General features: G+C 41.5%; 1 pseudogene; it reads left to right on the forward strand.

The window, feature by feature from the left end:
- Positions 1 to 16,290: 16,290 nt before the first annotated feature.
- LOC102434722 lies at positions 16,291 to 17,209 on the forward strand (annotated as a pseudogene).
- The last annotated feature ends 571 nt before the right edge of the window (positions 17,210 to 17,780 follow it).

Consider the following 17,780-nt stretch of genomic DNA (forward strand, 5'->3'; position numbering starts at 1 on the left):
CACTTTATCAACACAGGGAAGCATAAAAAATGCGGGAGACAAAGAAAAAGGGACACAAATGACAGAAATGGAGGAAAGCAAACTACTGGATATAGAGTTCAAAACCACACTTTAAAGGTTTTTCAAGAATTTTCTAGAAACTGTCAATAAACTTAATGAGACCTAGAAGAAATCTAATGAGACCCTCGAGGTTGTGATAAAGGACCAACTAGAAATTAAGCATACACTAACTGAAATAAAGAATATTATACAGACTCCCAACAGCAGACTAGAGGATCGCAAGAATCAAGTCAACGATTTGAAATACGAAGAAGCAAAAAACACCCAACTGGAAAAGCAAAATGAAAAAAGAATCCAAAAATACGAAGATAGTGTAAGGAGCCTCTGGGACAGCTTCAAGCGTACCAACATCCGAATTATAGGGGTGCCAGAAGAAGAGAGAGAGCAAGATATTGAAAACCTATTTGAAGAAATAATGACAGAAAACTTCCCCTACCTGGTGAAAGAAATAGACTTACAAGTCCAGGAAGCGCAGAGAACCCCAAACAAAAGGAATCCAAAGAGGACCACACCAAGACACATCATAATTAAAATGCCAAGAGCAAAAGACAAACAGAGAATCTTAAAAGCAGCAAGAGAAAGTCAGTCAGTTACCTACAAGGGAGTACCCATACGACTGTCAGCTGAGTTCTCAACAGAAACTATGCAGGCCAGAAGGGAGTGGCAAGAAATATTCAAAGTGATGAATGCCAAGAACCTACAACCAAGATTACTTTATCCAGCAAAGCTATCATTCAGAATTGAAGGTCAGATAAAGAGCTTCACAGATAAGAAAAAGCTAAAGGAGTTCATCACCACCAAACCAGTATTGGATGAAATGCTGAAAGGTATCCTTTAAGAAGAGGAAAAAGAAGAAAAAGGTAAAGATACAAATTATGAACAACAATACACATATATCAACAAGTGAATCTGAAAATCAAATGAATAATCTGATGAACAGAATGAACTGGTGATTATAATAGGATCAGGGGCATAGAAAGGGAGTGGACTGACTATTCTTGCGGGGGGGAAGGGGTGTGGGGGATGCGGGAAGAGACTGGACAAAAATCTCGCACCTATGGATGAGGACAGTGGGTGGGGAGTGAGGGAGGAGGGTGGGGTGGGAACTGGGTGGAGGGGAGTTATGGGGGGAAAAAAGAGGAACAACTGTAATAATCTGAACAATAAAGATTTTTAAAAAGAAAAAAAAAAGAATAGAGACCATATCAAATGCATTGCTGTTCCCCTGTAGTGCCTGGCACAAAGCTATGCCTAGAATAATCAGTAAATCTGGGTTGATCTGAATCAAACAGATGGCATCAAAATATCCTCAAAGACCTTTTTACCTTGGTATAACTATGCTGCAAGCTCAGCATTCCATAAGAAGAGTTTGAATCCCCTGTTGTAAATACCAAGCCTCATACTTAACTTTGTAGAAAGGCAATGGCCACTATTTTGACCCCTCTCCAAAGTGGCTAGCAGAGTCAAGCCTAGCCCTAGCCTCTCAGTGTCTTTCTGCAAAGTGTCTCCATTATCAGGGATTTCACTCTTGGCTATGCAAAGTGGTAGAATATAAAGGGAATCCAGATGCATTTTGCTTTTTTATGCTGACCAACTGCTTGCAGTAATTCTTGATGTACATTCCCAGGAAGCTATCTGCTCCTTGTGTTTCTAGTTTAATCCTTGCATCTCAGTCCATAGCTAACTCACACCCAAGGGTCTCTGTTTTATGGGCCAGAGCCCAGGTCTTTCCACTTTTACACTTTCTCCACATCCAGAGCTTCCTGGCCCCAAAACAAAAATGGCCTGAAAAACAAAACAAAACAAAACAAAACAAAACAAAACAAACAACACTGCATCTCCATCTACATTTTCCTTTTCTTAATATTTAAAAAACAGTCTGGGCCCAGCCAGTGTGGTTCGGTGGTTGAGCATCAACCTCTGAACCCTGCAGGGGTCAAGGTTTGATTCCCAGCCAGGGCACATGCCTGGGTTGCGGGCTAGATGCCCCGTGGGCGTGCAGGAGACAGCCAATCAATGATTCTCTCTCATCATTGGTGTTCCTATCTCTCCCTCTCCCTTCCTCTATGAAATCAATAAAAATATATTTAAAAAATAAATAAAATAAAAACAGCCTGGGAACAATAAAATCAAGGTAGTAACAAAGACATAAAAGAGTCCTGGCCAGTTTTGCTCAGTAGAGTGTCGACCAGAAGGGTCGTGGGTTAGATTCCCAGTCAAGGGCATGTACCTTGGTTGCACGTTTGATCCTCAGCCCTGGATGGGGTGCAAGCAGGAGGTAACCTATCAATGTGTTTTTCTCAAGTGAATGTTTCTCTCTCTCTCCCTCTCTCTCGCGCTCTCTCTCTCTCTCTTCCCTCCCCCTCCCTTCCACTCTCTAAAAAATCAAAGGAAAAAATATCCACTCCTCAGGTGAGGGTATACACACACACACACATACACACACACACACATACACATATAACAAATTAACAAATCATATATGAAACTATCATGAAATAAATCACTGACAGCTCTTGCATGCACCATCTCTTTTTATCTATAATAAATGCATTATATTTCAGAAGATAATTTTAAAAATCAGAAATCATGAACAACGGAATTAATAAATGTCAGCTGGCACTTTGAAAAGACTTATGAAATTGGTAGGCTTTATAAAATTACTTTTTTGAAATTTGAGGTATAATTGACATAATAAACTGCACATATATAAAGTGTACAATATAATCATTTCTAACATATGTATCACCTGTGAAACATCACAAGACAGTGAACAAATCTATCACTCCCCAATTTTAAAACTTGTCACAGAAATTTAATAAACATAAGGGAATTTTTATATAACTATAATGAATTTGAAACCTGTGTAAAATTTTAAATTACATATTTTTTTCTTTAAAAAAATGCAAAACAAAAAAAGAAAAAATGCAAAACAAGGATTGAGCAACAATTAAGGAGGACATTGAGAAAGTTATCAAAATGACCAAAGAACGAACACCTGACCCAGAAGATTCACTGTTTAATATTTCCAACCATTCCTGAAAGAGATAATTCTGTTCCATGTTATATGAATGGTTTTAGAATATGAGAAAGGTCCTGGCATGATAGCTCAGTTGCTTAGAGCATCATCTCATTACACCAAGGTTGTGGGTTTGATCCCTAGTCAGGACACATACAAGAATCAATCAATGAATGCATGAATAAGTGGAACAACAAAAATTGGTGTCTCTTTCTTCTTCTTTCTTTCTCTCTAAAGTCAATCAATAAAAGGTTTTTAAAAAGAGAGAGAGATCAATTTGTTAATCCACTTATTTATGCATTCATTGGTTGATTCTTGTATGTGCCCTGACTAGGATTAAACCTGCAACCTTGGTGTATCGGGACAATGCTCTAATCAACTAGTTAACCAACCAAGGCGCGCTCTCTCTCTCTCTCTCTCTCTCTCTCTCTCTCTCTCTCTGTCTCTCTCTCTCTCTTTAAAAAAATCAATAGAATATGGAAAAAAGGGTAATTTTTATAATTCGTTCATAATAGCAGATAAAGAGCCTTATCTCTTATTAAATGATGGTATTACAAAAAGAGATCTCAGAAATATGGATGCAAAAATCACAAGTCCAACACTAACATATAGAATTCTATTACAGATTAATTAAAATTATGATGATAATAGCTAACATTATTAAGTGTTTACTTAATATTAAGTGCCAGGCACTGTTCCAAACTTTACATATGTTAACTCAAACCTCACAAAATTCCTGGCGCATCACAGAATAGATAGGGAGGCTTCAGCTGAGAGCAATAGATAAATAGCCAGAACAGGCAGGGACTGTTATTTTAAAATCTGTAGCATTTACTCAGTAATAACTAATTATAAACTATAATAATAAAATACCCAATTCAAAATACTTAGAAATAAACTTTATGAGATATTTGTGATGTATGAGAAAATCTGTAAGAATCAATAAGACATATTTAAAAAGCCTGAGTTAAGATCACACTCATATGTGGAATCTAAGTAACAAAATAAACTGATGAGCAGAGTGGATCCAAAGACATAGATGCATGGAACAGAGTGGGAAATCTCAGAGGGAAGGCAGGGGAGGGTGGATGGGTGAGAGGTAATCAACCAAAGACCTTGTATGCATATATGCATAATCCATGGATACAGACAGGGTGTTGAAGGCCTGGGGTTGGGGCAGGGGCGGTCTAGAGGGAGTAAATGGGGGGAAAAAGGGGACATATGTAATACTTTCAACAATAAATAATTTTTTTTAAGCCTGAGTTAAGTAAAGAGAGAAGCCAAGTTCCTAGATGGAAAAACCAACTAATGTAATAATGTCTGTTGGACCCTTGATACTCCAGCCCCAAGTTCTGAGGACTAGCATCAGCTATTCCCATCCATCCCAAGTATTATGCTCAAGAAATACAGAGACAAGAATAGATAAGAGTCAGTCTCTACCAACTAAGAAGAGACAAATATATATATATATATATATATATATATATATATATATATGCTATCCAATAGAAATATCATGCAGGATAAATATGTAATTTTAGATTTTTTAGTAGCCACATTATAAAAAGGAAAACAGGAAATTAAATTTAATAATATATTACTTAACCTCAAAATATTATCATTTCAACATGTCATCAATATAAAAATTATGAATATTTTACATTCTTTGTATATAGTCTTTGAAATATGGTGTGTATTTTACACTCATGGTACATCTCAATTCACATTAGCAACATTTCAAGTGGCTATTGTACTGGAGAGCACAGATGCTGATTTCAATGTAATTTTAAATATAATAATAGAGGCAAGCCTGGCCCATGTGCTCAGTGGCTGAACATCAACCTATGAACTAGGAGGTCACAGTTCAATTCTCAGTCAGAGCACATGCCAGGATTGTGGGCTCAATCCCCAGTAGGGGTCATGCAGGAGGAAGTCAGTCAATGATTTTCTCTCATCATTGATGTTTCTATCTCTCTCTCCCACTTCCTTCCTCTCTGAAATCAATAAAAAATATTTTTTAAAAAATAACAAAGGCAAGCATGGGAACTAAAAGGAGGTATGTCTAACAAAGTCTGGAGTAATCAGGGTAGGTTTCCTAGAAGAGATTCCTACTTAAAAAGGCCTGGGAGGATGAGCAGGAATTGGCCAGGCAAAAGATGGGAACAAGGCATACCAAGCAGCGTTAGCAGAAATTATGAAGGTGAATAACCCCACATATGCCAGGAACTATTAGTTGTGATATTCTAGCATAAAAAAGGAAGCAAGAAACAGAAGATGCTAGAAGAAGTACACCATGCCCAAATCTGCCCACTCTCACCCCGGCTCACACCAGCCAAGGGTCAGCAAGGGGAGGGACAGGAGGAGCTGTCCCTGGTTCTGACACGCAAAACAAGTTCACAAATGTAGTTCCACCCAAGCTGGAACTGAACTGACCCAAATCAAGCCTATTTCCTGGGTCTTCTGCAACACACATGGAGAACCCAAAACCCTAAACTTGGCCAGGCTCCATTATTTTTTTAAAATTATATTACATGCTCAATAATGAAGATATTGTAATGGAACTGTACATTGGCATTTTATATCAGTATACTAGTGGCCCGGTGCACGAAATCTGTGCACATTAAAAGGGGATTAATTAGAGGAAATATTTTAATATTGCTATTTGCCCTTTCTCTATAATAGAAGTGTCAGAGATGAAAGAATATTAGTAAAATGTATATGAAAATCTTCCTCCTGTCAGAGTCTGGGGTGCACCACAGGACCGAGAGTCAAGTCCCCACCCACCCACGTGTGCCTCAAAATCGCACGAGACCCAGACCCAGCCAGCCCCCCCGCTCATTGGGCTAGATCCAGACCCAACCGGTCCCACCCTTGTCAAGCCCCGCCGGGTGGGGGGGGGCGCAGCCTCAGGTCCCCTGGCCTGGAGCCAGGGTGGGGGGGCGCGGCCTGAGGTGCCCTGTCAAGCCCCACGGGAGGGGGGGGGTGCAGCCTCAGGTCCCTGCTGATTGCTCCTTAAGGCTCGCTTGGGAACTCGGCCTCAGCTGTGGGTGCAGCCATCTTTGTGGTGGAGTGATGGTCAATTTGCATATTCACTCTTTATTATATAGGATTCCTTTGGAAAGCAATTTGGCAATATTTAACAACAGTCATATTGTGTTCCTGTGCTTTGATTTATAATTCCACCTAGTTACATACTGAAACACTTGAAATCAGAAAAACCTGGCTCAAATATCAGCTCTACCGCAAGTGGACATGTAACCTTGATCAAGCCATAGTCTCATTATGAACTGTAATTTCCTCACTCATAAAAATCTCATAGAGTTGTGAAAAGATTAAATTAATTAATGAATGGTAAAGGCCAAACACAGCAATTAGCACTTATAGGTGCTGAATACATGATAATTCCCATGGTCTTCTGATATGCTCCTGGGACATGTCCTCATTTTCTTTCTACATAATCTCAATCATTATCATAGCTTTCCTTTCCTTTAATAGTAAATAAAAATAGAAAATGAAGAGGAGAGCAAATCAATCATACCCTTTTTTAACAAAATATATTTTTATTGATTTCAGAGAGGAAGGGAGAGGGAGAGAAAGATAGAAACATTAATGATGAGAGAGAATCATTGACCGGCTGCCTCCCATGCGCAGTGGGGGATCAAGCCCACAATCCAGGCATGTGCCCTTGTCTGGATCAAACCCGGGACCCTTCAGTCCGCAGGCCGACACTCCATCCACTGAGCCAAACCAGCCAGGACAGTCATACCCTTTTTAAAGGGATGACACTTATATTCCTATCGCCACCTAAGTTGGGCTACAAGAGCCACCCACTAATAGGTTTCTGGCTTGAGCAAATCAGAGGTTGGTGGTACCATATCATGAGATTAAAAACACTAAAAGAGGAGCAGGTTTGGCAAGAAAGATAATGACTGCAAGATATTCTAGTACAGTTGTCTCATACATGGTTGAATATATGATGTGAAACCCAGAAAAAAACGTTTCACTTAAAGCTCCATATTTAAGAGTTAAAAGCATACAGATAGTAACTGGAGCCATAGGCATCAATGAGAACTCGCAAAGCGGGTGTGTTGCACAAAGAGAGAATAAAGATAAAACCCTAAAAAACATCACTTGCCCAAGCCGGTTTGACTCAGTGGATAGAGCCTCAGCCTGGGGGCCGAAGGGTCCCTGAATCTGTCAAGGACATGTATCTCGGTTGCAGGTTCCCCTCCACCCAGGCCCTGGTCAGGGCACGTGCAGGAGGCAACCAATCAATGTGTTTCTCTCATATCAATATTTCTCTCTGTCTTTCACTCTCTCTAAAAATCACTGGAAAAATATCCTCGAGTGAGGATAAAAAAACAAAACAAAAAAAAAAACACAACAAAAAACCACCAACAGCCCTCGCCGGTTTGGCTCACTGGATAGAGCGTCGGCCTGGGGACTGAAGAGTCCCGGGTTTGATTCCGGTCAAGGGCATGTACCTTGGTTGCAGGCACATCCCCAATAGGGGGTGTGCAGGAGGCAGCTGATCGATGTTTCTAACTCTCTATCCCTCTCCCTTCCTCTCTGTAAAAAATCAAGAAAATATATTTTTTAAAAAAAACACCAACAAACAAAATACCACTTAACTCATGCCCCATATAAAAATGGTAATAAGTCCTAACCAGTTTGGCTCAGTGGATAGAGCGTCAGCCTGCAGACTCAAGGGTCCCAGGTTCGATTCCGGTCAAGGGCATGTACCTTGGTTGCGGGCACATCTGGGGGGGGGGGGCGGGGAGTGTGCAGGAGGCAGCTGATCGATGTTTCTCTCTCATCGATGTTTCTAACTCTCTATCCCTTTCCCTTCCTCTCTGTAAAAAATCAATAAAATATATTTTTAAAAAATGGTAATAAAATCCTGTGGATTCTAACTCCTAATATATTTTAATAGTCTCTACTTTTCTATATCCCTACTGCTATTATCCAAGTCTAGGTTACCACTAACTCTTGCCTGGATAAGTGCAACAGCCCCCTAACTCCCTACCTCTAGTCTTATATTCTTAGATACATCCTCTAATTGCATCAGGGTGATCGTTCCAAAATACAAATATATATTCATTCATTCAACAAACATTTACTAAATGCCTACCAGTTAGTGAACAAAGCAGACCTTGTACTTCCTTGCACTTACAAAGAATACAGTGATAGACAATAAACAAATTAAAAAAAACCCAAAATATATTCCAAGACAAGTGCTTTGGAAAAAAAAAAAAAGAATGGGTTGCTGTAAGACAGAATAAGAGGATAATTGAAAATGGTGACTATATCAGTGGTGAAGAAAGATGAAGATCAAGTCCAGGCAGATGACAAGTGTGGTAGGTAACAGACTTCAGCTCAAGAATCATTTCCATAAGAATCATTTCATTGATGAGAAGGGACAGCCCTCACCTGCTACCATGGTCCATTAGCAAGAGAAACAAAGAGATGCAGATGAGAGCAGCAATTAACCAAAAGTTAATAGAAACTGCAGGAAGAGAATGCCTCAAAGAGTTGCTAAGAGCTAAATTAATTCTATGTGGCTGAAAGGATCAACTGAAGGCACACTGTAAAGAGGTAATTAAAAAGAAAGAACTAGAACACATTACTGTTGATGACTTGGTGGCTGAAATCACACCATAAGGCAGAGTCCTGATACCTGACAGTGTAAAGAAGGAGCTTCTGCCTGGCAGGCATGGCTCAGTGGTTAAGCATCGACCTGTGAACCAGGAGGTCACGGTACAATTCCCGGTCAGGGCATATGTCTGAGTTGTGGGCTTGATCCCAAGTGTGGGGGGTGTGGGAGGCAGCCGATTGATGACTTTCTCTCATCAATGTTTCCTTCTTTTTTTTTTAATCTTTAATTTCTTTATTGGTTAAGGTATTACATATGTGTCCTCACCCCCCCATTAACCCCCAACCCTCCCCCCCACTCATGCTCTCATCCCCCTGTTGTCTTATATGCATGCATACAAGTCCTTTGGTTGATCTCTCCCCCTTACCCCCACCCTCCCCTCCTTTCCCTCTGAGGTTTGACAGTCTGATTGCTGCTTCTCTGTCTCTGGATCTGTCCCTGTTCATCCGTCTATGTTGTTCACTATATTCCACAAATGAGTGAGATCATGTGGTATTTATCTTTCTCTGACTGGCTTATTTCACTTAGCATAATGCTCTCCAGTTCCATCCATGCTGTTGCAAATGGGATGTTTCTATCTCTCTGTCCCTCTCCCTTCCTCTCTGAAATAAATAAAAATATATTTTAAAAAAAAAAGAAGGCGCTTCTACAAAGAGTAAGAACATCCCTAGCCGGTAGCTCAGTGGTTAGAGTGTCGGCCCATGGACTGAAGGGTCACAGATTTGATTCTGGTCAAGGGCACATTGATGTCTCTCTCTCTCTCTCTCTCTCTCTCTCTCTCTCCCTCTCTCTCTCTCTCTCTCTCTCTCTCTCTCTCTGTTTTACCCCCTCCCTTCCACTTTCTCTAAAAATCAAATCAATGTAAAAAATATCCTTGGGTAAGGATTAACAACAAAAATAAGAACATTCCTTGCTCAGTATTCCAGACTTTAAGATTGAATTAGATTGTGTTGTTTTGTGGTTTTATTTCTGAAAGTACAACCTGCCATAAATTAGAAATTGATTTCCCAATGAAATCCTTTTTTTTTTTTTTTTTTGAGGGGGTTGGTGAATCCTCACCTGAGGATATTTTTCCCATTGCTTTTTAAGAAAGAGTGGGAGGGAGGGAGGGAGGGAGGGAGGGAGGGAGAGAGAGAAACATCGATGGGAGAGAGCCCCATTGACTGATTGCCTCCCCCATGATCCCCAATCAGGGGTGGGGAGTGAACCAAAACCCAGGTATGTGCTCTTGACCAGGGATCAAACCCAGATTCTTCACTGTGCAGACTGACACTCTAACCACTTGGCAACACTGGCCAGGGCCAAAATGAAATCCTTTTTTGCATGATAGTATACAGTTTTCAGTAATGATGTTCATTGTATTGTTGTTCCCCCCTAAATGTTATTTTAATAAATATCTCATGAATAACATTTTTTAAAAAGCTAAAATATTGATCATCAGCATGTAAGTTAGGATGTGGGATGATAAGACTTAGAGTTAAAGTGTTCTAAAGGTTCTTGTACTGCTTAGGACAAGGATAAAGGTATTGATTCATGTAGACTTTGGTAAGCAAACATGATATAACTTTTAAAAAAGCTATTAAATGAATAGAAAAGGTCCCCGACCGGCATGGCTCAGTGGTTGAGTGTCAACCCATGAACCAGGAGGTCAGGGTTCAATTCCTGGCCAGGGCACATGCCCAGATTGCAGGCTGAATCCCCAGCAGAGGGCATGCAGGAAGCAGCTGATCAATGATTCTCTCCCATCACTGATGTTTCTCCCTGTCCCTTCCTCTCTCTGAAATCAATTAAAAAAAAAAAAGTGAGGAATTTGTCCTATTAAGTCTTATTACAAAAACGTGGTAATTAAGACAGTGAGGTAAGTGGCCTAGAGTTAGATAAATTGGCTAGTAAAACAGAATGCAGAGTCTGGAAACAATACAGAGAGTCTGGGAACAATGACAAAGGTGGCATTGCAGACCACTAGACAAAGGCCAAACTAATTAATAATGGAACTGGGAAAACAGATTATCTATGTGGAAAAATATAAAATCTGAGTCCTATTTTCACCTCATACACAAAAATCAATTCTGCTGAAAGGCAAGTCTTGAAAAACATTAAGAAAAAAATATAAGCAACTTGAGATGGGAAAGAACCAAAACATACTAACCAAAAACATACTAAGCATTAAAAAATAAAAAGACCATCATTTCAACTAGATTAAAATTAAGAATTTAAATGTGCCCTAGCAACTAGGACCTAGCTGGTTTGGCTCAGTGGATAGAGCGTCAGCCTGGGGACTGAAAGGTCCCGGGTTCGATTCTGGTCAAGGGCACATGCCCGGGTTTCGGGCTCGATCCCCAGTGGGGATCAACTCCCTCATCATTGATGTTTCTATCTCTCTCTCCCTCACCCTTCCTCTCTGAAATCAATTTAAAAAAACATATTTTTAAAAAAGAATTTAAATTCATCAACAGATATTACAAAGAAAGTGAAGACAAAGCAAAAACCAGTATTTACAATACAAATAACCATCAAATTATAAGTATCCAATATTTATTAAGAACACCTAAAAATTTAAGAAAAACAGATAATTACATACTTTTTAAATAGCTTTTTAGTACCCAGAAAGGGCCCATTCTGTGCTCAGCACAGTGAGAGGGAAAAAGAAACAAAGAAAAAAATAAACACCAACTCACATAAGAGCACATCCTGGTAAAACTCCAAATTTTGAGGGAGGGAAAAAAGAGATCTTAGAAGCTTCCTATCGAGCACTTAGCAAGCTGTTTTGTTATTGATTCTTTTACCTGTTTTATGTGAGGGCCGGGAAAATGTCCACCTTCCTCAGGAATACCCCCAGCGCCAAAGTGCCTGGAAAAGGGAAGGTGCATAGTACTCGTTGGACCAATGTGATGTAATTTTTGAAACTACACCCCCATCTAAATCCCTCCTTATTGATGGTGGGCATTTTGGGGCTGACAAAGTCACTGCGTCGATAAAAGCGATGAATCCGAATATGAATACCAATTTTTTTTGTTGTTAATCCTCACCTGAGGTTATTTTTTCCATTCATTTTTAGAGAGAGTGGAAAGAGGCGTGGGGGGGGGGAGGAGAGAGAGAGAAACATCGATGTGCGAGAGACACATCGACAGGCTGCCTCCTCTATGTGCGCACGACAGGGGCCGGGGCAGAACCTGCAGCCCAGGAACCGAACCCGCGACCTTCCAGCGCGCGGGCTGAGGCGGCTCTAGCAGCTGAGACACACCGGCTGGGGCCTACCGAATTTTTTCAGATTTCAATTACGCTTTCCAAGCAAGTCCTCGGGGTTTGAAGTCGAAAAGGCCTAGATCTGAACCCTGGTCTGACGTACAAGCGGCGTGCCTGAGATTTCTCAACCCCTTCAACAAAAATGTACTGACCAGCGACCCATCCTGACGCAAGGGTGCTTGCAGGGAAGGGACACTTGGGCGGTCAGTACGAAACAGTCCTTTCCCTCCTGAGTTCATGACTGAATCGGGAGACGGACAAGAAAGCAAAAATTACCACAGCTCCCCCACGGGTTGTTCCCTGCCCTTTCGAGCCCACTTTCCCCGCTGCTTCGAAAGATTGTTCCGAAGTGAACACCGCTGCAACTTACTTGCTTCATTGCAGAGCCGTTCAGTGCTTCGCGGTGCCCTCGGGAGACAGGGCCGTCGAGTTCTGTGAGACCGTCTCCCAGGAGCGACGAGCGAGCGCGCCTCGCGGCCTCCCGCTCACTATGGCGTCCTACCCGGGCTACGCACGCACGCGTCAGCCACGCCTCCCAGCGGGGATGCGACTGGGGAGCGTGGAGGGAGGACTGAGCATGCGCGACGTAGCTCCTCCCCCGTCCCTGATTTCACGTCCTCGGGCCCACAGGAAGCTTGCATTCGTTGCTTCTCCCCAACCCCCCAATTCAACTGAGGTTTAAATGACATTCGGTAAATTTCACATATTTGAAGTGTGCAATCTGATAAGTTTTGACATAGGTATACACGTGTGAACCCATCACTGCAATCAAGATAATGAACATGCTGTCTAGTAAGCCAAAAGGTTCATACCCGGTCTGGGCACTATCTAGGCTGCGGGTTTGATCCCCAATTGGGTACACACGGGAGGCAACTGATGGATGTTTCTCTCTCACACGATGTTTCTCTCCCTTCCACTCTCTCTAAAAATCAATAAAAACGTATCTTCAGGTGATGATTAATATATGTGTGTGTGTGTGTGTGTGTGTGTGTGTGTGATAATGAACATATCCATCACCCTCAAAAGTTTCCTCCTGTTCCTTTGTAGTTCTGCCTCTTTTCTGTCACCATAGACTAGTTTTTATTTTCTACTATTTTATATATCCGGAATAAATTCATTTTTTGGCTGCTTCTCTCACCAAAATTATTGCCTCCTGCACCTTCCCTACTGGGGACAGAGGCCGCATATACTCTAACCGGTAATCCGACCGTGACCTCCTGGTTCATGGGTTGACACTCAACCACTGAGCGACACCAGAGGGGCAATTCATTGGTTTTTAATGTTGAATAGCATTCCATTAAACGAATACGTAACTATTTTATTCATTCATTCACATGTTAATGAGCATTTGGGCTGTTTTCAGTTTGAGTCCACTGCAAATAAAACTGCTAGTATGAACATTTGCTTAGGTAAACATCTAGGAGTGGAATGAGTGAGTTTTATGGTAAGTGCATAACTTTTATTTATTTATATATATTATTGATTGAATTTTGAGAGAGAAGAGAGACATCCTCAATTTGTGGTTCCACTTATTTATACATTCATTGGTTGCTTCTTGTATGTGCCCTGGCCAGAGATTGAACCTGTAACCTTGGCATATTGGGAGGATGCTCTAACCAACTGAGCTACCCACTCAGGGCAAACTGTTTTCCAAAGTGACTGATAAGTTTACATTCTCACAGAAGTGTATGAGAATTACAGTTGCTCCACATCCTCCCAAACACTTGGTATGCTCAGTCTTTTTAATTTTAGTCTTCCAATGGGAGTATGATGGTATCTCATTTTGGTTTCAATTTACACTTCGTAAATGACAAATTATGTTCAGCATGTTTTCAAATGCTTATTTTGCCTTTGGTATATTTTCTTAGATAAAGTTCCTGTTCAAATATTTTAACCATTTTTTAAATTGGATTGTCTTATTAAATTATAAGAATTCTTCATATATTCTAGATACTAGTCCTTTATCAGATATATGTTCTGAAAATATTTTCTTTCAGGATGGCTTGCCTCTTCATTTTCATAGCAGTATCTTTTGAGAAGCAAGACATGTTAATTTTAATGAAATCCAATTTATTAACATTTTTCATTTACAGTTAATGCTTTTTTTAAAATATATTTTATTGATTTTTTACAGAGAGGAAGGGAGAGAGACAGAGAGTTAGAAACATCGATGAGAGAGAAACATCAATCAGCTGCCTCCTGCACACTCCCTACTGGAGATGTGCCCGCAACCAAGGTACATGCCCTTGACCGGAATCGAACCCGGGACCTTTCAGTCCGAAGGCCGACGCTCTATCCACTGAGCCAAACCGGTTACGGCAATGCTTTTTGTATTATATTTTTTTTAATCTTTACCAAACTCACCCTAGCCGGTTTGGCACAGTAGATGGAGCATCGGCCTGCAGACTGAAGGGTCCCAGGTTCGGTTCCAGCCGGGGGCACATGCCTGGATTGTGGGCTTGATCCCCAGTAGGGGGTGTGCAGGAGGCAGCCGATCAGTGATTCTCTCTCATCATTGATGTTTCTATCTCTCTATCCTCCCTTCCTCTCTGAAATCAATAAAAATATATTTTAAAAAATAAAATAAAATCTTTACCAAACTCAAAGTCACTAAGATTTTCTTCCATGTTTTCTTTTAGAAGTGTTATAGGTTTTTACTTGTACATTTAGGTCTATGATCCATTTTGAACTATTTTTTAAAAAATATATTTTATTGATTTTTTTTACAGAGAGGAAAGGAGAGAGATAGAGAGTTAGAAACATCGATGAGAGAGAAACATCGATCAGCTGCCTCCTGCACCCCCCGACCCCCACTGGGGATGTGCCCGCAACCCAGGTACATGCCCTTGACCAGAATCGAACCTGGGACCCTTCAGTCCGCAGGCCGACGCTCTATCCACTGAGCCAAACCGGTTTCGGCTTGAGCTATTTTTTAAAAAATATTTTTGACTGTGAATCAAACCGTGACCTCCTGGTTCATAGGTCGACCCTCAACCACTGAGCCACGCTGCCTGGGCACATTTTGAGCTATTTTTGTACATGGTGAGAAGTAAAGGTCTGGGTTGTTGTTGTTGTGTTGTTGTTGTTGTTGGTGGTGGTGGTGGTGGTGGTGGTGGTGGTGTGTGTGTGTGTATTTGTACAAAGCTATCCATTGCCCCCATTAAATTGCCTTGGCACGTGTGTTGAAAATTACTTAGCCATATTTGTATGGGTCTATTTCTGGATTCTGTTCTGTTCCATATACCTATCTGTCTCTATCTTAGTGCCCATATCACATATTCTTGATTATAGTAGCTTTATAATAAGTCATGAAATCAGGTAGTGGAGTTGTTATCTATTTATTGCTGAATAACAAATGACCACAAATTTGAAAGTTTGAAACAATACACATTTATTATCTCACAGTATCTGTAGATCAAGAGTTCAGGCATAGCCCTGGCCAGTGTTACTCAGTCATTAGAGTGCTGGTCCGTGCACTGAAGGGTCACAGGTTCGATTCTCAGTCAAGGGCACGTACCTGGGTTGCAGGTTTGGTCCTCAGGCCCAATATGGTGGGAGGCAACCATAATAGATGTGTCTCTCTCACATTGATGTTCTCTCTCTCCCTTCCTCCCTCCCACACTCTCTAAAAGTCAAAGGAAAAATATTCTCAGGTGAAGATTAACACACACACACACACACACACACACACACACACACACACACAACAAAGAGTCTGGGCATAGCTTAGTTAGATCCTCTGCTTATCATCTCACTGGCTGTAATCAAAGTGTAGGCCAGAGCTGGCCTCTTATCTGGAGGCTTGACTAGGAAAAAATCCACATTTTATTAGCAGCATTCAGTTCACTGCAGCTGTGTAACTGAGAGCTTCTGTTTTTTGTTGGCTGGCAGCTAGAAGCTGCTCTCAACTCCTAGAGCCCCTTACAATTCTCTGCCACCTGGGCATCCCCAACAGAACCATAAAGGAGAGTGAGAAAGGGAGAGAGCCAGAGAGAGAAAAGGACTTGAGAGTGAGTCTGCTAGCAGGACAGTCTTATCTAACTTAATGTAGTCACAAAATCACATCTCATCACCTTTACCGTATTTTATTGGTTAGAAGCAAGTCACTGGTCCTGTCCACACACATGGGGAGGGGATTATACAAAGGCCTGAACACCAGGAGGAAAGGATAATGGTGCCATCTTAGAATCTGTCCTCCACAGGTAGTATAGATTCTCCAACTATGTTCTTCTTTCCAACGTTGTTTCTGACTATTCTAGTTGGTCTTCTGCATTTCCATATAAATTTTGGAATCAGCTGTAAATATTTTACCAAAAAAAAGCCTACTAGGGTTTTAATTGGGATTGTATTAGATCAGTTTGGGTACAAATAACACCTTAACACTATTGATCATAGTGTGTCACTCCATTTATGTTGGTTTTATTTAATTTCTATTGGCAATGTTTTCTAGTTTTCAATATACAGGTCTTGTACACCATTTTTTCAAATTTATCCCTAAGCATTTTATAATTCTGATTCTATTTAAACGGGATTTTTTAAAATTTCTATTTCATGCTCTTTCTCTTCAATGAGGTCATAGAGCAGCCTCCTCAGCAGACACAGAGATGAAGGTCTTTGTGAAGACCCTAACTGGCAAGACCATCACCCTTGAGGTTTGACATTGAGAATGTCAAAGCTAAAATCCAAGACAAGGAGAGCATCCTGCCTGACCAGCAGCGCCAGACTTTTGAGGGCAAACAGCTGAAGGATGGCTGTACTCTCTCAGACTACAATATTCAGAAAGAGTCCACCCTGCACTTGGTGCTTTGTCTGCGGAGTGGCATCACCGAGCCCTCCCTCTGCCAGCTCTCCCAGAAGTACAACTGCAACAAGATGATCTGCCACAAGTGTTACACTCACCTGCACCTCTGCACTGTCAACTCCCACAAGAAGTGGGGCCACACCAACAACATGTGCTCCAAGAAGAAGGTTAAATAAGGCCCCTCCACCAACTCCTCAGGCCCACAGGGCAGCCTTCTGCCTGAACCCCATGACCCTGGAGCCTCAATTAAGTTTCTCTTTTGTTCATTGAAAAAGAAAATTTCAATTTCATTCAAAAGTGTTTAATCAGTAAACTTGGAAAAGTAGGAAACCAAGGTTGTCCTGTGCTTATTGTGACTAAGAAGTCAAGCATCCTATATAAGAGAGAGGTAATATGCAAATTAACCCTCATACCCTACGACCAGGCTGGCAGGGGGGTTAGTGAGGGACGACCAAACGACTGAACAAGCAGGCTGCGTGGGGCAACCAGGCCGGCGGGAGGGCCATGAGGGGTGACTGGGCCAACAGGGGGGGGCAGTTGAGGGAGACCAGGCAGGCAGGCAGGTGAGTGATTAGGAGCCAGCAGTCCCGGATTGTGAGAGGGATGTCCGACTGCCGGTTTAGGCCCGATCCCAGGGATTGGGCCTAAACCGGCAGTCAGACATTCCCCCGAGGGGTCCCGGATTGGAGAGGGTGCAGGCTGGGCTGAAGGGACCCCCCCCCCATGCACAAATTTTGTGCACTGGGGCTCTAGTGTTAAATGAAGAGGAATGTTAGCACTACCATTTGTCTTCTAAGCAAGTCCTCTTATCTAACTCTTATCAGCAATAAAGTTGGCATCCTGCTTTTCATCCAACTATTATTCTCTATGTCTATTTTTCAGTTGGTTCTGAACTGGTGTAGGGAGAGGGTATGATTTATTAACCCCCTAAAACCTCAACATCTTCAACTGGCGAAACCTACTCATATTTCAAAACTCAGCTCAAGGCTTCCTGCCTTCAT

The sequence above is a fragment of the Myotis lucifugus genome, unplaced genomic scaffold (genome assembly GCF_000147115.1).
Source record: "Myotis lucifugus unplaced genomic scaffold, Myoluc2.0 scaffold_131, whole genome shotgun sequence".
In the NCBI taxonomy this organism is placed as follows: domain Eukaryota; kingdom Metazoa; phylum Chordata; class Mammalia; order Chiroptera; family Vespertilionidae; genus Myotis; species Myotis lucifugus.